The sequence below is a fragment of the Metopolophium dirhodum genome, chromosome 6 (assembly GCF_019925205.1).
Source record: "Metopolophium dirhodum isolate CAU chromosome 6, ASM1992520v1, whole genome shotgun sequence".
NCBI classification, from domain to species: domain Eukaryota; kingdom Metazoa; phylum Arthropoda; class Insecta; order Hemiptera; family Aphididae; genus Metopolophium; species Metopolophium dirhodum.
The window spans coordinates 37,710,800-37,735,635 of record NC_083565.1 but is presented as its reverse complement, the minus strand read 5'-3'; the positions used below and the strand labels follow the sequence as shown (position 1 = coordinate 37,735,635).

At 36.4% G+C, this 24,836-nt stretch overlaps 1 protein-coding gene across 2 annotated transcripts in view; it reads right to left on the bottom strand.

Moving 5' to 3' along the window:
• The window catches only part of LOC132946368 (mucin-2), a 130,812-nt gene that overhangs the window by 43,452 nt on the left and 62,524 nt on the right, over positions 1 to 24,836 (bottom strand). Inside the window, exon 1 of one of the 2 annotated variants that reach the window (XM_061016347.1) lies at positions 24,322 to 24,456. The exons of the other annotated variant lie outside the window; for it this stretch is intronic. The gene's annotated coding sequence lies outside the window, so the exon portion shown is untranslated. Of the gene's footprint in view, positions 1 to 24,321; positions 24,457 to 24,836 lie in introns of those variants that run through there. 2 annotated transcript variants of the gene reach the window in all.

Sequence of the window (24,836 nt, the reverse complement as noted above, 5' to 3'; positions counted from 1 at the left end):
ATTTTAAGAAGTAAGTTAAGTTAATTTATTTTGTTTTTAATTTTATAATATTTCACTATTTCAATCTATTTTGTTTTCATATCAAAAAATATGTATTGTAAATTGTTTAAAGTTAAAAATTTATATCATTCGAATCTTACTTATATGGAAATCTGTATGAAGTATTAACACTATATCTTATAATTTAGTTTTGGGTTGGAAAAAAATTAAGTACGTTAGCGTTGTATAAACAAATTAACTTTTTTTTTAACTTAATAAAAAGTTAACAAAAAATGTGTATTAACTTTTAACTTAACTGAGTTAACCCATAGTTAAATTAACTTTTAACTTTTAACTTTTTGTTATTGGTGCATATTAACTTAACTTAACTGAGTTAAAAAAAATCATTAACTTGCCCAGCCTTGCTAAAATGTAACATTAAAATAAATATGACACGCGTTTGTATAATAAACCGAATTTGCATACAGTGTCCAAACGTGCTCGGAGAAAACATTCGATTGTCTGTAAATAATAATATTATCGCGTCCTGCATGGTAGTAGGTGTCTGTTGTAGTACCTACGCCACGCACGCAAAAGTCGTAAATCATTTTGATATTTCAATATCTCGTCGATAAATCACCGGAGAGACCGGCCCGGAGTTTTGGATTGTCTGAAATATAGGTATATCAATAATAATCATAATATGTGGGTAGGTTGGTACGCCATACGATAAAATAACATGGCAGGAGTGATGTATTTGTGTTATAGACGTGCTATCGACTGGAAATTTTCGTAGGTACCTACCTCAGTGAGTTTGTATAATATTTTCTAGTAGAAATCATCGACTACGCTGCACGGCGGATAAGGTACGAACGGTGTTTGAAAAAAAGGGTGTTTGCGTCAAAAGACGATATATGTATGTGAATCGTAATCGGCAAATTGTGTACGGCCATAGATAGTTTGGTTGCCCATCGACCCATGATCCCCGTGTTTGAAAAGTGTCTACTGAAATAAATCTCTATAATCAGTATTAAAGTTAAATTAAACAGCTGGAAATTTAAGCACTACCGCTCAAGCCTGGGCAATTTAATGATGATTTTTAATTGAGTCAAGTTGAGTCGATGGAAAATATTTTAAAAGGTTTATAGTTAAAAGTAATACGAAAACCTATAATATTAACTTATTAACTTCAGTTTAAGTTTTTTTTTTAATGTTTAGATGGCCAGTGATATGGTTTAAAATAATAAAAAGTAAATGTTTCCTCAACATGTATCATTTATAACAATTGTATTATATTTAACTAGCTCTAAGTGAAACTCTGGGAAAGTTGGACTCGCTGAGAGTGGGTACCAATTTTGGAATATAAAAGTCGCAAAGGCTGTAAGACGAAAGTTTAGGATTTGTGATAAGGATTAGTGATATGGATTGGAGATAAGGCTTGGCGCTTTGGCGGGAATGTTTAAAAGTTTGAGCGTCTAGCAATCCGTCACGAACGTTGTAAATGTATAGGCTGGATACGATCTCCAGGATCATATCCCGTTTCTCCGCTGCTTTTGGTTGTTAAAATTGTTAAAAAGTGTAGAGTCGATAGGTTTATTTGATTGTCTAGCTATCAGTCATAAAATCACATAGGTAGGCGATCCGACTGCGTCGGATCGCGGACTATATACGAAGCGTATATCACCAGGTATGCAATCCACCTGCGGTGGATTGCGGACCCCGTTAGTTGCGTAGATAGGTGAATAATAGAAAAAATAGTTGGACCCCTTGACCGTGTTAGTCGTAAGTGAGTACCGATTTTGGAGACACATTCGAATTATAAATGTCGCACTTATACATATAGAAGGTGATAAGAATTTCTGATATGACTTGGCTCTTCGGCGGTCTCGTTTCGAAGGTGGGAACGTTTGACAGTCAAGATTCAGTGTCTAGAAATCTCCCATGGCCCATGAAAACCGGCAATTCAATGATGATATTATCCCCCAGCGTATGTCCGGTGCTTTTTTCATACGTGTAAGAAAATGTTAATTCGAAAATCTGCATGTTAGAGTGTCCAGCAAATCAGTCATTACCCATCTAAGACAAAACAAAAATAAGCAATCCACCTGCGGCGGATATAGTGGTATGTGCCGTCGCATGTCCGGTGCTCTTTCTTATGTAAAAAGTGTAAAGTCAAAACCCGAGTTGGATTGTCTAGCAAGTCAGTCATCTCAAATCAAAATCGATTAACATCCAATTAGCCACCTAGGTAGGCAATCCGAATTCGTCGGATCGCGGACAATGTGCTACAGCATATCAAGTAGGCAATCCACCTGCGGTGGATTGCAGACCCGACGTTGGGCGTCTATAAGTGAAAACTCTATCACACAACTTACGAAATAATTTGCGAAAAATACAAACTATAACTATACAATATAAATACAAACAAATATAATATTTTGTACCTATTTATTATAATTCATAAAAAAAATAACATATAGATACATAATATTATATTAACCAAAACAATACATATAAACATGTACCTGTAATGTATATATAATTATATCAACAAAAAAAAAAAAATGCAAAAACCTGCATGTTTAAGTGTTAAGGAAGTCAGTCATCACCGTCTAAGACGAAACCAAAATGAGCAATCCGTTTACGGCGGATTGAATGGTAGGTACGTGCCGTCGCATGTCCGGTACTTTTTCTTATGTAAAAAGTGTAAAGTCGAAAACCGTGTTGGAGTGTCTAGAAAGTCAGTCATATCAAGTCAAAATCTATTAACTTTAAAGTTCGTCTGCTAGGTAGCGAACAATGTGCTGCAGAAAATAAGTCTAGTATGTATAGCTTCTATAAGTGAAGAGAAAAAATAGTATTTTCCAAAAACCCAATCACACAACATTCGAAATAACTTACGAAAAATTAAGAGCAATTTAAAGAAAATAATATGAGTTAAATTCCTAATAATTTAAATAACATATAGTTACATAATATATAATATACAGTCATATAATGTAAAATTAACATGTATATTATTATATTATTTATGAAATATAAAGTGAAAAAAAAATGCAAAAAAGTCGATTTACGGGCGGCCGTGCCTTAGAATACACGGTACAGTCGTTGCCGCCCGAAGAGAGCTACGACGGTTTCGAACCCGGACCTACCTATCATACTACGTTTGGGGAACCTACGCCTAACCTATCGAGCCACAGTTTGTGATGCAAACCACGGTCAAAACTTCAACAATTAAGCTGTGTGTCTACGGAGCGACGTAAACCAATATATTCGATATACATCGATGTAATCCTATATAATTCTATGTATCGTAATTCTACACACTGTTTAAACTTTAATTGTATTTTATTCACTTATCTGACCGTTATTATGTATGCTTGAATAATACATTTATTTGTGTTTAATAATACATTTAAATATTTAATTGTGTTTACGTTAAGCAATATACCAGCTACGTTATTAAGGACCAAATAATACGTCTACAATCACGCATAATGCAATATTTATTGAATCAAAAACAAAACAAAAAAAACAATATATATTTATTGTGCACTTGTGCGCTGGAACGAAGACCGACTGACATTTCGTGAACGCGAATTTTTAAGTGTACTAACCAAAAGAAATAAACTTAACAAATAGAGCACAAACGGCAATTGAAAAGACGACACGAAAAGCGATAATAACGACCTACGCTGGCGTCGATTGCGATGGCTATGGACCGATATCGCGTACAAACCACGCGGCTTTTAAAAGAAACGAACTATATGTGAAAATGTCTAAAAGTCGAAAAACAGCGTAAAAAGCGTAACATTTTTCGAAAACGTTTAAAAACCGACCGCCGCCGCTGCTGCGAAGGTACGCGATTGGTCGCGCTATAGGGAATCGACGGGATCGGTCCGGCGGACTGGGGAAACGGAGCGGTGTTTAATTTATTCCACCATGAGATCCTCCATGAATTCCCTATAGATCAGCTGTTTTTCTTGCGATTTTATAGAATAAGATTATTTATAAACTATCGTAACTAGAATTTTATCAAAATTAACTCGTTATTTATTTAGTTTATATCAACAAAAGTAAAAAATTAAGTTAACAAAAATGTAAGTTAAAAAGTTAAAATTAACTTAACTTCAACTTGTCAACTCGTGTATGCCCAGGCTTGATGTCATGTCGCGCAACTACAATTTACATTTGAAATAATAGCTAGTGCGGATATCTCCAGCTGTTTGATACTGATTATGGAGATTCATTTCGGTAGACACTTTTCTCGATTCGTTGGGCAACCATACTACCGTGGTGTCCAATAAAATGTACGTCCTTTAGACTTGTACCGACTGGAAATGTCATTCCTCATCGGCAGGTTTATTTTTTTTTCGTATAGGCATCGTCAAATTACTGCACTGCGCAGCGGATCGGGTACGTACGTCGTTTGAAAAATGGGTGTTTGGTACGTCGAAAGTCGTTTCGATTTACGGGTTTCTCACGAGCAAACTAAACGACAGTCGGTGCGAATCGTAACCGACAAATTATTCGAAAACACCGGAGGTCTACCGCGCATTTGTACAACTTTTTTATAGTCCAATTCGGCGTTTTTATAATATACGGCTGTAAACTATACGACACGAGTAATAAAAAAATACGCGTGTTTGTTTTTAGCATGTTAATTAAACGTCGCGTATTATTATTTATTTATCGTCTGACCGTCGCGGCGACCGTATTAAGGCGTGGACCAATATTATTATAAAATTTTAAATAGAAGATACGCTCACAGAACACCGCTGCGAACGAGTCGTCGTGTCTCGTAGATTTCTCAATTTGTGTGTAATTTATTTATAATATGGGGCATCGTGTTAACAAATCATAATAATAATATGTCTATAAATGAAAATACATTACATTTTTGCAATAGACAGAATATCGACACAATAATAAAAGTCTGATTTCATATAATATAGTTAAACGTTATAACAACTATACAGCACGACGACGTCACCCGGGCGGGTGGATATTAAAAAACATAATGTCAACGTCGATGACGTCATGGGGAACGCATTTGCACTGTGAAATACCTAACCGTGTGACATAACGTGAAAATAATAATATTATCATCTATTATGCCATTTAAAAATAAAAAATCGTGTACGACAACGTTACTGTAGGTAATCAAACAACGCGTAATTTCTCAACTTTGCAGCGCGTTTTTGCAGTAACAGTGCACGTGTTTTACAAAAACAAGCGCATGCGTAGTAGGTGCGTAATATTATAATATGATAATAATATTTTGTGTATGATATTAGAGTCCAGGAACGGAAAACGTTTTAACCCAAAAACAGAAAAAATATAATAACGAAATCAAAAAGGAAAACGAAAATAAATTAGTATAGTATTATAATAGGTACCACGAAAAAAAATAATATATAATTCTGCTGTCGAAAATAACTATCAAACTTTATTTTTATCAGTGTTTATCTTTATTTTGTACCTACTCACTATTTATTATTTTTGTTTCAATGGGTAAGAGCAATTTTTTTACTAGTTTTTTATATTTTATTTTGTATACAATTGTATATGTTCAAGATTTTTTTTCATTATTTAGTTATTTACTCTAGAAACATTAAATAGTGTTTCACTTCTTTAGTCTAGTCTTTACCAATGCACTTTTAAAATTTAAAAACCTTTCAACTTGAAATTTTGAATTTTCTAATTTTCATATAAATTATAATTTTGGTTTAAAATTTAAATATTAAGAATATTTAGTTTTAATTTTTAAGTGCCTTCCTGTGTTGCTCGTCACTATAAGTCACAAGTTATAAGAATGTATTATAACATTAAAAAAAAACCCCAAAGCAAAATTATCAAAACGATTATTCGGAAACAATATGGAAAAATAACGTTTTTAAGATCGTTAATAAAAAACGTTCAAAAACGTTGAACAAAAACAATATTTTTTAAATCAACAAACAAAAATGAAAAACGTTTTTCATCCCTGTATATTATACTCGGTAGTGAAAAAAAAAATACCGTAGTTATTAATCGGCGGACGGAAAATACGAAATAAAATCACACGACGGCACACCACCCGCCTATGAATACATGTATAATATAGTATATTATTGTTATACGAGTATTTCTACGAATGCTAAAAGTTTTCCGGACGATAAATTCCAAGGACGCGATAAAGGCGTTCTCGGGCCGTTATATTGTTTATAGTAAAACAAAACGACCCGGAGGGTCGACCCTTCCGGATGACTGGTCACGGTTTTTTTCCACGTCCCGAACCCGATCAGGCCATGATAGTATAATGTCACGTGTCTTCGATTTAAATTATTAATAACAATCACAATATTCATCGTCGACGCGGCGTAAGTGAGTATATAGACAATTTTTTTAATCCACCGCCAAAACCGAAAGATTCGCTTCGCTTCGTCCCAGACGGCGTTTATAGCTGCCTATATTATGGTATGCACCGGTGGAACTATGTTCGCTTTATATTTTTTAGTCTTACAGGGAACCCACACGTTATTTTAATATTTTCTGGCTATGGTGAAAATATTTTCAAGAAAATAATGTATATATAGTAGTCAAAGTATTTTTAAAAGTTGCCTAAATAATTAGGAAATATTTAAGTTATATTTTTTGGCCAAGAAGTTCATGATTGGAAAATATTTTATAAAAAAATGTACAATACATCTTGATCGTATATTTTCAAAAAACATTTTCATGGGAACTTGAAATGTTTAATAAACATTTTTATTCAATCACATATAGTACAATATTGTGTTAACATGAGAAGAAAATATTGGCACAATATTGTCAGTCAAATGTTCGTTATTCAAGCACATAAAAATATTCACAAAATATTATTAATTCCCAAATGCTGCGTGTAAGAATGTGCCCAATCGAGTGGCGGCCATTGGGGGCCAAAACGGGTTGTGCCTTGACGGAAAATCGCAAATTTTCACGAAATAAAAATTCGTTTCGACATAACATTGCATAATATTGTTGTTATCGTGTCGGTCGTGTTCGTATTGTTCGACCCTCCTCTCCGCAAAACGTCCGTCGAACAAGTGCTGTCAGCGTCGAACTATATTATAATGTTATGATATAGTCGTCACGGTGAAATAATAATATCCGTTTTCCTTCGAATCAGCGACGCAAATGTTACATATATCTTGTAGACGGACTACGACTGGGGCGGAGGTTTCGAGAGTCGCAAAATGCGTAGTACCTATATAAAAACGAACTGACCCGGCTTTATAGGGTGGGGGGGGGGGGGGTTCAATGCAGTTTGGATCGCGGGCTGGCGCACGCACTCCTTTTAAATGTGATGAGGTCTTTATATTATATTATATTATATATTGTGCCCGGCCGACCCCGTTAAAACGCGTATCGGTAATTTCTGTATTCAATTCCGTCGTACGTGTGCCAAATCTAAAAACGTTTCTAGACGAGTTTTAGCGACAGCACACCCACACGCGCCCAAGGCGCAGAGGGGTTGTTTGAATAGAATTTAGCGCGGCGGACGAGAGAGACATCCCCTTTATTGTGATTTCGCTGAAATGACGTTCTTCTCCTCCTCCTCCGACCACCGCTATATACCACACATGCACCTAGGTATATACTATGTATAGAATACGTACGCGAGCGCGTTATCCAATTAGTGCGATTCGCCGGACGTAAGGGTAGTTGTGGTGACGGGATGAAGGAGGGGGGGGGGGGCTAGAAAACGTCAGAAAATATATTTTGAAACCTACCCACCGTGCCCGCGACCCACACGGGCGGCGTGGTTCGATATTAAACATTAACTTTTCCGCTCGGCAACGTTTTCGGGCCGCTTTGTAAACTCCTCTATACCTTATACCGCGTACCTATACGCCGCCGCCGAGCCGTGCCACATACGTGTGTGTGTGTGTGTGGGTGTATAATACACTGCTCTGGGTATTAATGGTTGCAAATAAACCTTAACTCGGTCGAGACTAATGAAGACAAATTACGACGCGGACAGTGTGTGTGTATAACGTATCGTACAACTACAGAAAAGCAATACCTACAACTACAGCGGCGCGTGCGGGTGTGCGGGTGGCGGCGGGAAAAAAATATAACGAAACGACGAATTGCGTTTCGAAAACGGACTCGCGCCGGCTCTGCGGATAAGCAACCGATTTGTCAGACTGTACCCGCCTACGGAAAGCGAGATTCGTCTCGGAGGTGATTTTTCGCAAGTAGCCGAAGCAGTCACATAATATTCTATTACACGGGTCGTACCTCTCCTTTCGGAACGTCGTTAATAATATAATATAAGCTCGGACGGCGGCGGAAAACAGGCGAGAGGCGTGAAACGTTGCCGCCGCCATTATAATACATATTATACCGCTACCCAAGTATCCACCGAATAGTGATTGATCGTTAAAAGTAGACGAGCGACGAGCGGACAAACCGGTCGAGCGCGATACTCGTGCCTACATAATATTATGTTATTATTTTAATGATAATAAATTGCGACCCATTCGAAACGCGGTAAATAATATGTAATTTCGTTAAAAGGTTAAACGCGCCGCTGTGGTGAGAGCCGTAACGGCAATATTCATTATCAGTTTAGCTGGGAAGGGGGGGGCGGTTTCGCGCACAATACATATAGGTTTTACCCTCTCTTCTCGTATTATAGTCACAGTGTGTTTGGGAATTTCAGGATAGGGGCAAAAACCTCCTCCCTCCAAACAAGTCAAAAAAAAAAAAATTGCTCAAAAGAATATTAACTAACCCGTAGCCCTTAACTAAGTACTCCTAACGTCTCCTGAAAGCGGAGACTTGCTAGAAATATCACGTCCGTATAAAATATAATATAATTTGTTTAGTTTTTATTAAACGATCGAAAACTTTTAATAATATTGTCTACATACCTCTATACTTGCAAGAGACTCTCTCGAAGGTTAGGTTAGAACTCTTTAAGAGAGCTTTACAATTTTTCAATCACATTCATATCGAGAGAGACGGATCGATTAATTAGGAGCGAGGTCGTATTCTGGGTAAATTTGTGACATCAGAAGCGCGGGCAGAAACTTAATTAATTTTTTTATTTATTAACGTTTTTAAAGAAAGTCATTAATATTATTGTCTTATTGAATTATTTTTATATTATAAATTTCTTTATTTATAGCTCGTCGCTATAATATTATACCCCCCCCCCCCTGAATTTTGACCCCAATCGCGCGCAAGCTTCTGTTGATATTTTAATGACGATATTATCATCAAACGGTCACCTAACCTTCTCGACGTCCTGTCACCGGTGGACGGATTTTTTTGGTACTATATATTATACCGACGTCGGGACGAAAATGTAATAATATAACAATAATCCCGGCGGGTCGTGGCTATTGTGTACTACCGCAGAGATCGTTAAGATCGATTTTTTTTATTATTATTATTATTATTATATTATTCATTTTCTAATCACGCCGCCCGTATAGGTAGGTAATTGCGGCCAGAAGAAATTCCTCAGCGGGTCATTGCAGTTCGCGCGACTGTCGTCGTCGTCGTCGTCGGTTGTGCCTGCGGAAAATAAATTGCGACAGACAGTCACGACGGATGTGCCTACAATACCGTCCCGTGAACACTGCCAGGTACAAGACACGAGGTCTCGGAGAACACGCGCTCGTGCTCGTACGCCGCCGACACGGTTTAACCCGAAAAATTCTTTTATATTATTATCATCGTCGTCATTGTCTCCATCTCTATAATAATATCATATAATATAATATTATTATAATACATTTACGAGGTGCGCAATAATACGCGCACAACCGTTTCGTGGGCGTTTCAAAAAAATCGTGTTTATTGGCTTACACGCGCCGATTACGCGAAATATAACGATGAAACGGCGCATAATATCATATTATTATCAAGCAAGTTAACGATCATTTTTAGTTGAGTTAAGTCAAGTTGATAAAAAATATTTTAAAAAGTTTATAATTATAATAGTTGTCTTATTTTTTTTTTAACACAGTTGAGTTAACAGTTATAATTGGTAACTTACAATTAACTTATTAACTTAAATTAAGTTATTTATTTTTAATTTATAAATAGCCAGTAATATGGTTTAAAATAATAAAAAGTAAATGTTTACGCAACATAATGTATCATTAATAATTTTTAATATTAAGTGAGTAAAAATTTAATTTTAAAAAGTGACAATTAACTTAACTTCTTAACTCGTTTATGCGCAGGATTGCATATTATTTTATTAAAGTCTCTTCGCGCGATCGAAAAACATTACCCCGACGGAGAGGGGGCGTAGTGCGAGCGTAAATCTTCGGTATTGCCGACTCCTACCATAAATTGTTGTTGTTGTCGTTATTATTATTGCGAGCCCGACTCACGGACGGACTGAGCCCTGCAAACGGGTCTGATGGGTCTGCGGGTCTGACGCGCACGCGTATATATTATACATTATATTATTATATACACTTACGATTTCGTAAATTCCAAACCCACCCCGAGTAGGTACCTATACACCCACATACACACATATATATATATATTTGTTATATACCAGTCTCTCGTAAATTCGATTCCGTTCTCCGCCGGATACAGTACGCGGTCGTTGTCGCTAGGAGGAATTGATATTCCTTTCGGGTCTCCGGCCCGCAGATAGGGTGCGAATTTTCGCAGCGCGTTAGCCGCGCCGAATACAAACGACTTCATTAATCGCGTGGAGCCGCGGCGGTTATCGCCCTCGGTCGTCGTCCGCGGATGATGGCCGGCCGGTGTCAGGCGCGGGACGGGTGACGGTGGGCCGATGGGTGTGTATGCGAGGTGAGGTGTGGGGAGGAGGAGGACCGGCCCCGAGGATACGATGTTTCTCCACTGCACAACACCCCCCCCCCCCCCCCACCATCACACACAATCTACACCAGACCCGCGTGCGTGCCCACGGCTCTGACCCAAAAAACCCCCCCGCGCGTTTGTCGGATGCGACCGAAAATTCGACCGGAACACTTTAATATTATTACGTTGTTATATAATAATAATAATAATAATAATATACTGCCCGACGTGGCCTGTTTTTGTATCGGCCCGCAGCTGTTGTATTATTATAGACGTGTATCGTATCTGCAGATCGCTCACTGTCGTCGTCAGCGACTGTCAACCGTCGGGCGTTGAAGACGTCGCGTTTTTTACGCTTCGGGAAAGCCCTCCGATTACCGTATATACCGCGGTAAGCGTATCACTCCGGGCGTCTGTCCGACGACAAACTGCAGTCAGCGACTGCTGCGGACATGTTGATCTATTCGGTTTTCAACACTGCTGCAAGTATATTAATAATTATAAACCTACACCCCGACGATTGGTACTTATATAGAGACTACAACGGACTCTGTTGTTGTTCTGCGGTCGCTACGATATCCAAGACATTGTTCCACTCTGTGCTATACAACGATCGATTGTGATATTAATATTTTTCAAGTTCAACCGACTCACCGCACATAATATACCGTACGAACCGACCTTCCGATGATTGGTCGTGTTCGCAGACTACAACAGTATCTCCACCGATGTTACGCGATCGCTGCGATATCCAGGACTTTGCAGTTCTGCTCTGTCCTGCTCCGATCGATTATTATATCAATATTTTATCGATTTCGCTGACCTACAAATCGTCTGCTTTATTCGTGTCAGCGACTTTGGCGGGCAAGTTCAAATTCGGTTTATGACACACACGTTAAGGACCCCACACAGATGATTGGCGGCTAGAACTGCAGTCCTGTTGTTACGCTATAAATACATTATACGATGTCACGGATGTCGGTCGTAATATTCATATGTTATCGATTCGGATGCTGCAGGTAGGCATTATGTTGGGGCTTTGGTTGTCCAGTTGTTGACCTCGTGTACATCAAAGTCTATTATGGACTCGCCGCCACGAGTTACTGTAGGACGGCAACGTAAGTGCGCACACAACAATATAATAATACTATAATAATAATAATAATACCGCGATTGTCCGATGAACATACTGCAGTCGTTGAGTAACACATCACGATTCGTATTATTATAAGATATTGTGTGGAAGTCCTAATTGAGAAGAGTCCGAAAACACTACATTATACGACTACCTACGGTCCCGGAGTAGGAGGAGTGTCTGCAACAATACAATAATATTATTATTTTATGGGCCTGTGCAACGGGACACGAAGTCGTAATCAGTCGCGTATTTCAACTATTATACGACGGCGATGTAATTATAATATATAATATCATTATTGTTATTACGACGATGTAATGACGTACGTTTGGACCTTTAAACGAAAGCGACCACCGCGTGAGTCACTCGATCGATCAATTGTACTAGGCGGCTGCTGTACGTCGTGGTATATAGGTATAGGTACTGACAATTACTTAGGTATGAGGTATTAATTAACTTGACCGTTGCGTAACTCCATGCGCGTGGATATCGGACTTGAGGCTATCGTTTTAATATTATACAATCTGTTATAAAAATTTTAACAATCAATCTACACCTGCTGCAGCACCTACCGAAGATGATGTTCACTCGCGCCTACCCGTCTGTGTAACTCTCTGTCTCGAGTCCACGACTGCAGGCACCTACACGCGAAACTTCCTCTAGCACACTTGTTGACGTCTATATAATATCACTGCAGTTGCAGCTACTGTTCCTTGTCGCTCTCGACGACACCGTTATAATTCCATAATAATATCATCGTCTGACCGGTCATAATTATATTGTCGCCATATACCCATATTGTGCGACAATATCGGATTAACGTTAATAATTTATTCGATGAAACTCGCCCCTGGAGTACGATATTTTTACAACAGTCGTGGGGTCCTGTATTGTATGGTAGCGATCGAATATATAATAACATAATGTCTGTTAAATTTCCCAAGTGACCGAATAAAACAACGCAAAACTCGCCGCCGTTTCCCGTTAATAATATTATATATAATCTAGGTGCATTATATTATTAATACTGTCGTTGGTCCTGTGCATATTTTATCGTAGGTACTTCAGTCGTACTGCAGGGCCTGCGTTATAATACAATATTGACCGTGAGAGGGGGGGGGGGAGAGAGATAAAGTATTTTCTGGCTGAAATTTAATTTATGCCGACTGAAAATTGACGACCAGTAATTTCTTAAAACAAACTATATGTGAAGCACCTATGAAAATTCCTGGTGTTTCTGTACGATAGGTAAGGTGCGCTAAAATAATTAGAATTTTAAAATATTAGTTGAGTATAGTAAGTTGTAAGCACAATTCTGACAAACATATTATTTTGCGGTCTACGAGTACTGTAATAAACAATTATAAATAGTCATCAAATGCGATTGATTCACGTCTGTGACTTCACATGGTATTCTGCATGTTTCTACTGTCGCAAAAGTTGATTTTCAACAGGTCGTTCTGCGCAAACTCAGCTCCGTGGAATACTGCGGCGACTACGTTTTAAAAGTTCAATCGTTGGATGCGTTTAAAAAGTAATTATCACGTTCATGACGGAGGAAAAAAAAACCCATTAATTATTCAAATGACAGTCTAAACGTCGAATAAGACTAACAGCTGTTGTTGTACACAAAACGAGTTGGGTATAGGTAGGTACTCGGTTAATTAAATAGTCGTTTTTTTTTTGCTACCCACCGAGTGAAAATTTATTTCGTATTTTTATTTATTTATTTCAGTTTTGTTTTCCTCGATGTCTAAGATTCCGACCCGTCGCAGTGTAATATATACAATATTATTATGTACAGTTTCTCAGACCTTTGCGCGCCCGTGGGAACGGACACGTAGTCCTCCGCGATGGAGTACATTATATTATACCCGACGACGAGGGAAATCGATTTGCGCAATCGTACAATATTCATAGCTACATTATATAATAATATATAATTGCACAGTCCAAATCGAATTACAGTATTGTTATCGAAACACCTAACGAGCTATATATTGTTCGACCCGAAGAAATTTGCCGCGGCGACTCGACCGAACGCAATGAATTTACGATTTTCATATCGTTTGTTTGTCCGTTCGTTTTATTAATGCAACGCATATAATAATATTATAGCCGTCGTCGGATAATGTGTGACAGCATAATTACTCATATTTCGAGAGTAATTGGTATGAAAAAAAATAATAAAAATACAATTAATATTGTTCCGCACAGAGACTTACATCATATTATTATCATGATGATATTGTCGTGGGTGAGAGATATCCTATTCACCGCGGTCGAGGCAAACAGTCATATGATAACGCACGACGACTGTAATTATACTCGGCAGCTAGTTGAAATAATATTACCAAGTGTAGAAAAGCATTCGTAATAAAGACGACAGCCGGTCGACGATGGTTACTGCGGATACGGTAGCTGGTATCTATAATATCATGATGTTCTGACATCCTTTGATCCTGCCCCGGAGATTCGTGTGTATGTCGATGCATGTCGTCCCGAAGATTTCGATGTAGTCTTTGCCAATAGTTTGTTTCTCGATCGGTTTTTCTGCCCGAAAACTGCCCTCGACGTAGAATCACGTGTTGATTGTTGTATTATTGTGTTATTAACAAATTATTGTTATTTTAAATTGTGTTACGCGATACGATATCGTCCACAATCATCTGTATGGCGATATCAGTTTTTGAGATAACCGTTTCATCGTCTGACATTATTACCGTACACTTAAGGCTAGACGTACAATTATTTATTATATAACGACCATAATGAATTGGCGGAAATGTATAGTAAGACCTCCAAGAGGGGGCTTACCGCCAAACGGTTTTGCTCCTAAACATAATACGCACAATCACTTTTACATTACAATGTGTGAATATTTCATACTGTACACGTCATGCAATACCATATCAGTAATAATTATGTCTATAAACGATAGTCGATATTAATAATAATATATTATATCGAAGTCTGTGACTACTACTACTACATAAACGTCCACATACACCTACACCGGCATCTAAGATTATAAATTATAATAATTTTATAATCAATGCTATCACAAAAGCATAAAAGGGTTTGGGACTTGTAGAAATTACACAATAATATTATAATCCGTATTGGACGTATACATGACATAGTAGCGTATAACATGAACAATATAGCAGACGGTACATGTACGTTTTCAAGTACGTTAGAGGAATTTAATTTTGCACGATATTTATTTAGGGTATATTCGAAGGGTATTGTAACTATTATCTTATGGTTGAACAACTAATAGCAACACAAAAGGATAGAAGGATAAAATATAATATAACCATCGAATATTTTAGGGAGGCTATAAGTTCACATTTTTAAACTTTCGAAATATTCTTTGCCCGACACGATTTTCACATTGGATATTATAAATGCGCTCGTATAGAGGTATTTAACCATATAGTATCACGGGTCAAAATGCACGAGGGAGATGCTGCAGAGATCGTCTACAACGACGGAATGTCTTGTGCGTGGGAAGTTGAACATATTTTAACAGACGAAAAAGGTACGGTTAATTATAATTATTATTATTAATACAAATATAATGATGAAGATTTTAATTTCTTTGTCCTTCCTCGTTTCCTATTCTACGCGACCAGCTCGTGATTATAATAATATATGCACAGTCATATAATAGTGACGGTCGACGATTTGCAGTCTCTACAACGATACTAAAAAAATGTTTTAAAATTGTACAAACAATTTCGCACGGAACGTGAGGCTCGGTGAAGCTCAGGTTTTCACTCAGCTCGCGATCGTGTGGGTGTCTGAGCTTGTTATGAAATAGTAATATTTAAATGTATTACATAGTATCAAATGTTTCGGACGCAGTAAAAAGATATGTATAATTATGGCCATCGGAAATATTTGGACGGTCGTACTTACATAATAATATTATAGTTAACAAATTTGTCCTACGTGGGTAGCTGCGCGTGTTTGCGTTTCATAGCTGAAAAGGTCGTAAAACCGACTTATCCGACTAATGATGTGAACGACATAAAAGCGTAAACAGTAGTAAAAAATATAAAATAATTTGTTCGAAACGCGTACTTAAAAACGATCTACCGACTATATTATAGTATTGTAAAATTACGACATTATCGTTTTGTCGTGCAGACGTACCTACGACAAATTTGTGATTTGTAAAAATGTACTGTCGGAGAAAGGTTGGCGAACACCGAAATGGCGTATAAAGTACCTATAGATATTTTAATTTTATATCGTGAACTCGGTTATTAATATTTACGACCGAAATTCGGATCCGTCGTTGACGTTTTTGTGCGTAGGTATCATCATTAGTCGAAAATAATATGTTCACGAAAATTTGAACAGACACGATTCCACCTATACCGCGATCGTAAAAAATGTAATTTTTTTTTTTACTTGAAAATGAATATTATATACAAACGGGTAGGTACCTAACTACTTTGCGTTTCGGAATGCAAACTGGTGACATGCAGCCGATGCTCTCCGCGATAATAACCGTTGATGTACGTCCATGTTATAATAATAATAATAATAATAATAAAAAATTTACTTATGTACACGGGATTTGTGTAATGCCGATTTGTTTGTTTTATTTCGTCGGATGTACACCGCGGCGGTGTTTACTGTCGAACAAGCACCATAAAAACCCGAGAGACTCGTGTGCTCGCCGGCGCACGCGCGTGTACCTATGTCAAGGGCCGCGAAGCGAGACTCGGAATCGTTAAAGTCTATACGATAATAATATATGAACATGTATAAATCTACATATTATAAGACAAAATAAAAAAAGAACGACACGTCCAGCACAGGATAGTAATATTATAAGTCACGAGATTTTAATCGACATTGTTCGGTGCACGTGTGTTTGTGTGACGTAGTCGTGTCGATAGACCGTACTGTATATAGATAAGTAACAACAAAATACTACATTAGACGCATCGGTGCATCGGTGCATGTTGGCATCGGTGCATGTTGGCATCGGTGCGCGGTGCATCGATGCACCGGTGTTGTGCAAGACACGGGCGTAGTGGAAAGCACAACGAGACAATATTCCAACTCGGGGCTGGCGGTCGGTCAGGACCTACAACCACTCTACTGTTCTCGGAAACAATCAGAAAACTTGTGTTTCCAGGATTAAGTGTGGGCGATTATGTAAATTAAATGCGCGAACATTGAGAACAAAACACACAATATTATTATTATCCCGTAAGAAAAATGTACCCCGGATTACAATATTATTATAGTGCGGCTAATGTGATCATAATGTTATTATTTGATAATATTCGTCGGAACGACATTAATTTCCGCGAGGACGTATTTAATATTATAATCTACACTCCAACACACACACACACACACACACAAACACAATAACTACCACGGGTATTATGAAACGAATTTAAACATAGCAATAACATCCTGGATTGGATGTTTAATCGCTTTTTATTCGTTATTAGCACCGCACAATCACAACAATATAGTTTAATACGCGTATTCATATAATTCGATGCGTCATTGGGGGGGATACAACGGTTATATTGTTGTTTAATATATTTTTTATGATCTATCCAATTTACAATAAATTACCACTCATTTCACCCGTTGTCGTCGAGTTTTTTTTTTTTAGTTATATTATGCACTTATACGATTTTGTTTTTTACCATTGGTATTATTTTCGTTCACGCGACGACTAAAAAATTAATCAGACGCAAGCCAGTCAACCGCATTGATATAATATTATTATGTTATTCTACTCGAAACTTCCCTCGACACTGTCAAACACTCATCGCAGTTTTCGTGTCGCCATGTCTGGGCCAGTGGTCAACAGTCTTGTTGAGTAAAAGTATTTGAATAAAAGTGTCCAAAGTACTTTCTAAGTAGGTACCTACTCAAATACGTGTTTACAATACTTTAGAATAATGTAGTTGGACAAAGATTTTAATTTCTTTCTCACAGTATCTGTATTTAAAATCAAAATATATTTTCTAATTTAATTTCAATCACGTTAAAATAAAAAATTTAAACCTATAACAATACATCTTTAAATTATTCCCAATCTAACGTTCAAATACTCCGACAAAAAAAAATTTTGATATCACCAATATCTAAGAATCGCAAGTACAAACACTTTAATAAAAAATATTTGGATTTGGATACGTCATATACATTTTTTTCTGAGCATTCAAATACCTACGTATTTCAAATACTTTTCAATATAAGTATCCTTGTCTACACTTCTCATACTTTGAAAAAATATCTTTGACAACACTGCTGGCCACAACGAGAACGATTTTCGTCGTCTGTTGGCGGCACTCGTCATCGGGATATCGAAGATCAAACGAAATCGCGCACAACACGTAGACTTGGTTTTTTTAGGAAACATCGATCGTATACGACACAGTGGGATGAAAACTGCTGAAAGTTGAAAGCTCCGTAATTTTTATTTTTTTTGTATTATCGAGGACCGGGGAGAGTACCGCGAATTGCATTACAGCTCCTCCGTTATTATTTTTATTAATAAAATAACATTTTGCGCGAAGGTGCGATTGTGATCGTTGTGTAGTTTGTTTATTTATTTTTTTACGCCTCGAAACGGTGAGCTTAACCTCGGAGAAGTGTAAGTTCCGGTGGTATACGCAATAATATAATATTATACCTACACAGTTGATGTGGCGTATTATATTATTACTTTTGAATACAAGTGAAGACTTTTTGAAATAAATTATGAAAAAAAAAAAAAAAAACGGTTGGATGTATCTCTATTTCGGGAGATAATTTAAAAATACGAAACGAAAAACTTCACGCGTGGTCGGCGATGCGCATTTCTTGTGACTCGGAAGCACAAAAATAAAATGCCAAAAATAAAATAACAACTGATAAAAAAAAATAAAATATAAGATAGAAAACAATCACGAAAACTTTTTGGAAGTAAAGACCGAGACTTTGTAAAGTTTTTAGACTTGTTCTTTTCTGTTTCTTATTATTGTTGTATTTATTATTCCTTCCAAATGAGATCTGTATTATTGCTGTTCTTTTTAGCACACTTTATAATATACGCGTATTGTCCGTAACATATTTGATATTATATTGAATTTTCCTAAGTTACTTAGAATATGACCTACCGAAAAACAACCCAAACAAATTCATGGTATGTGGTATTTGCTAATATCGCACCTATTACCTATTATAGTCGTTTGAAAATGTTTGAAAAAAAAATTATGAAAGAATACGAATCGACCGTTTTTAGTTGTAAATAAAATATAGGTACCTATTTCATGCGCTGTCAAAGTTAAATCAATTATAGAAAATCAAAACCAATTCATTTTTTTTTATATATTATAGCTTTGAGCAATAACTGAAGTGCCTATCTATAGTCAGGTTATATTTATGAGTTAAATTAATGCCATAACTTCAAAAAATTTTCAGATATAGGGAAATCTGTCGAAATACAATAATGATAACATTACCGTTTTTTTCGTTTGTTCGATACAAATTGAAAAACGAATTTTGGAAAAAGTCAAGAATATATTTATTCGAGTCAGGGTGATGACGTCCCTTATTGGTCTCGGGATGGCTTCTTGACAGTCCAAACTATAATATGTTAAGTTCTAACTTTTTGAAGTATTGAATAAAAAAATACTCCTATAGTATAATAGCATCAGGATACTTTAAGACAGTAAATAAATAATAAATCAATGAAAAATATGTTTATAAACTGCAGGGAAGTGGGAAAATAAAATTATACAAATTCCAATAACTGCAAACGACAACATTATTAAACGTTTAAAATGAGCAGTTATAAAAATGTAGAAATGTACTTAAGTACGGCTAAATTTTTATAAATCGGGAAAACGAAACGGATTTTTTTTTTTATTTAATTATCCATAATTTTCTTAAATGTCGGTCGGTGGTTGTCGGCCACGAATTATGCACTAAGTAAATTCCGCCCGTCACGCGAACCCACAGTAGTTGTGTGCCCCTCTCTCTGGGAGTTGCGGATTTTGTTTTGTTTTATTTATTTATTTTTTCGTATAATGTTATGTAAATGTTTGCAAGTAAGGCAATCTAATATTTTATGTCCCACTTGCAGGTCTTGGGCGTGTTTACCCGATAAAGGTCCGACGGCGAAAAACTATTTTCGCCCCTTTTTTATTATTATTATTATTACTATCATCGTTTTTTATTTTATATTTTTAATTACAATTTTGAATGGCCTGGAATCGTGGATATTTTTCGTCGGGAACCAAAATTTCCGTGTTATTTTCCAATTTATTTTATTATGGACGTCGCTGTCGCTGTTGTATTATTTATTCGTTCTCTCCTTTGTGTTTGCTGTCAAATATACTATTATTATATCGTGTTCCACATCGACTACAATAATATCATAATATACAAGTCAAACGCAACATTATCATAATCGTTTTACGTAAAAACATGGAAGTGAAAGAATATTATGTCAAGCGTGTCAAGGTTTCCCTGGTTAATCCCGCTAAATTAAATCGCGTTTATCTGATTTAGCCCTTAACAAACGCGCGTTATCTTTTCGTATCTCAAACCATTTAATTACAGTTTGCGTATTTGCGTAAACGAGTGGATGAGCACCATAATGATAATATTATTATCGTTATTATATCATCCAACGGACATTTTTATTAATGAATAATATGTTAGGTACCTATATGAAGATATTACGCAATTTTCGTGCTCGGGCAAGTGAAAAAAAAGTCCGATTGTTGTTTAGGAGTTAGATTTAGAAACGTTTTAATCAGGTACACAATATTGTGTACCCCAACACGACTGTATGAGACGTATAATAATAATTATTCTAATTTCTAATGTAAACACAATGATATGTATTATTAAACAATATGATTACCTACCTATAAATGTATATGAATTAATTCGCGATAAAATGTTATAAAAACATCGTATACTATTTTAACTGTAAATAGGTACTTAAAATATGTATATAGTATCCCTGTTGATATAACAATAATTATTTATTCACGACTCGACAACGAATATTGTATTTGTCGCGATCGAAATAATAATAATAAAGTGACAGCACTGCAGCAGCAGCAGCAGCTGTAACCGATAACCATATTATTAATATTGTTTTTATACCGAAATAATATCACGTCGTTTTAACAGGTCACCCGGGTTTGATTTGATTAAAATTTATAATCGTTCGAAATCGATCACTCGTATCAATGAATTCCCTCGGGACAGCTGGAGACGGCGTCCCATCTGGTGGGGGGGGGGGGGGGGGGGGCAGCTCGCGCACAGCCAATTTTGTATATAGCTGGTTGCGGTGTACAACTCTATTACAGAAGGAGATTATTATTATTACTATTAAATAGTATACGTCGCTTAGTCCCTGCGGGATCATCGTCGAGATTACGTGAAGCCCCGTGTGCCCGGTGTATAGTCTGTCGAGTCTTGAGTTTCGTGATTAAAATCTATATTATTATGCGAGCACACTTGACAACGCGTCGTGGCTGTAATACATGTTGCAACGATAAGTCGGGACAAATAATATTCTGTCTCCTCGACCCCTCCGAACTATATGCGGGGTCGGGTTACATATTATCATCGTATTATATACTCACATCGAATCGTCAGACGTGCGTAAATGGCTATTATAGTAGTAGCCTATTATTCCATGCGACGGTTGAAGAACTGCGAAGCTTTATCCGTGACGAAAATGACAGCAATCTCATCGGAGGGTGTGCGAAAACGTTTCCACCTCCAAAATATAAAATCTTTTTTTCTTTAAACGTTATTATTATTATTTTCTTTTTATATTTACACGAGTGCTATATGTACTTCGTCGATGCGCATTGCACATATATTTATTATAATTATCAGGGCTGTACATTTAACGCACTAAAAGCCCTTAGAGAATGTCAAAAAAATTTAATAAAATATGATCTTAAAATGCAAAAAATGCCAAAAGTTATAGTATAAAACTCACTTAAAATGGTTTGTAATTTAATTTTTATATTTATATTGATATTATAGGATATTATACACTATAGTGCATTACATTTTACATGCATAAATATGTGTTTATTTAAAAAAAAAATAATAATAAACCTTCTAAAATTTAAAAACCTATTACCTACAATTTTTAATCAACCAACTTAATTTGAAAATTCGTGACTGATATACAATATGCTACAAATAACTTATCTAGTTATCACTTATCTAGCAATTGCCTTATTTTATCGACGTATATACAGCCTGTGTACAAAAACAAAAAAAAAATGTTTTTCAAATACATCAATTGACAAAATTTGATTAAAAATACCGGAAAATGAAATAAAAAAGGAAAATATCACCTAAAAATGCAAAATAAAAGTTACATAATTTAAATGATGTACTTACAAGGAACGTTTCAAAATCATAAAAAAAAATGAAATTTCATACTAATTCACATCCCAATAATTAACGTTATCGGTCATTTGAAAAGTTTTAAATCGCTTTGACATTATATTATTATACACCAACAAAAATCATTTAATCCTCGACCAATATGGTATTTCACCATCTAAATCATTGTCGTCTGTCTGAGCGTGCAAGGAGGCCGTTGTATGTTCAAACAAAACGTTTTGAAAACGAATAAAAATCATAATATTAATTTGCACTTTTGGTATTGAAAAGGTTAATTTTCCCGTCGAACGATCGGTGCAATGTTCGAAGAATAATATTGTAATTATTATTTTTGAGCCGAGTGCAATTTTATGGACTAAAAGCGAGGCGGGGTTGGCGAAGTAGAGTGAACAGAGTACGCCTTTGAGGGGGGTGACTCTGACGTGATTTAGAGCCTCGGAGAAGACAGACTCGAGCCGCTGCACTGTAATATCATTACATTATTATTTATTTTATATAGCTACCAGTCGCGGTATACTCGGGTAGCGCGGTAAATTTATAAACGTATACCCGACGGGGACCGCGGTAACCCACCACTGCTGCTGCTGATGCTTATCGTAATGAATAATATAGAGTTTTAGTGTTTTGCACGCAACGCGTATTATTTACTATTTACACGATTTAAACCCCGAAGAGCCGCCGCGTGTTATGCAACGATGATTATCATTATTTTTGTCGAAAATGATATGATAATAATATTATTATGAAGACCTCTGTATATGTGTGAAAGAAAAACGCTTCTCTCTGACTTGGACGCGCGATAAAAGATCAGAGGATTTGGATCGTTTGTGTCGTCGTTTGTAGCCCTATTGTAGTATTATTGTAGGTACCTAAATATATATTTTATGCGTATTATAATAATACTATTATAATATTATAGGTGACCAAGGTGAGTAAAAATAAAATCTCGGCACGCGTTTTCGATAACATTGTTCGGCACGCGATTTCGGCGTTATATTTAATACCTATAATAATATGTGCACATTATCCACCTCTTTTAATGGTTTTGCACGGCTGAACACAATTATTATTACCATTAATGTTTAGCATATTATTATTTATTATATAGGTATTATATTATTACGGGTGAACACAAGTACAATCGGATGTAATCCGACGTGGTTTTAACGTACCTACCTATATCATTATATTATAATAGTCTAACGACTAATAACGCACAAATAAACCAATAAATCGTGTTATATAAAAATACCCGAAACTGGAAGATAGGCCGTAGCAATGGTGTCGGGTATGGTTGTAACAATATTAGTAGTACTATCGAATTCGAATTTACGATTATGCGATAAAAAGGAAACAGACGCTGAAGAAGGGTTCACTGCAACAACCATGCAAGTCAAATTTTACTAATTGTTGAGGACGAGCAAAATGAAATTCCTTATCTCATTTACCACTATGGGCGGAAAACGTATCATTTTCAGATATCTTTGGAAATAATAAATCGATTTTTCTACCAAAATATAGTATTTCTTTTATGAAATTAATATTCCATGAGCGATTTCTCAAATTTTTTGATAAAAGCGGACTTGCCTTGTTGTTGCATTGAGCTCTTCGCTCATAATGTTATAATGTTATATTATTGAATTTGGTTGATGTTTTAGCTATTTTTTATTAAGTCTACAAATTCGTAATGAATACGCTCTCAACTCAGCCAACACCGTAAAAAAACAATAATTTCATTAAATAATCCCAATGTAATATTATTATCTCTATTATCTGTTATTACTGACGAATAGGAATATCTCTCAAATACGTATAAATACGCTGAAAGAATCTTGAAAAAAACGGAGTCACAGTTATGATGAAAATATGTACCTATTTTTGGAATTTAGTCAATTTTACGCATTATTGACGACCAGTTTAATGGTTATTGGTTATTAGTTCTCACTTATTACGTTACTCACGAGCTGGTAACCGCGATATTTTCTGTCGGTCGGCGGTGGCCGTTTTTCTTCTGACCACCTGCTTCCGATGATTCCTTATAATATTCCTTAAATCGTTCGCGGTATACTCGGTGACCGGTCTACCGCGTTTGTATCGTCGCTGGTAGAAGGTCGGTCTGAGGAAACAATATTCAATTTATATATTTTCTGCCTGTAGTTGGTGCGCAGTTTAGTGAAATAAATGAGCTTTTTCAAAAAAACAATATACATATAATTTTTCGTTTTGCATGGACAAAATATGCGACGACGCGTAAGGTATGGACGTGGGAGGTGGGACGTATACGACGTTTTATACCTTACCTCGCGTGCGATTTTGTAAAACTGAATAAATGTAAAATGGGGGGCGGCGAACCATGATACGCGACCTGGTACCTACCTCGCGGTGACCGCACGCAGTGTCGACCGACACAATATGCGACTATTGCGTCCTTGAACTTCACTGGCCCGAGGAGCGGCGCTGGTCTTGGCAACCGGTC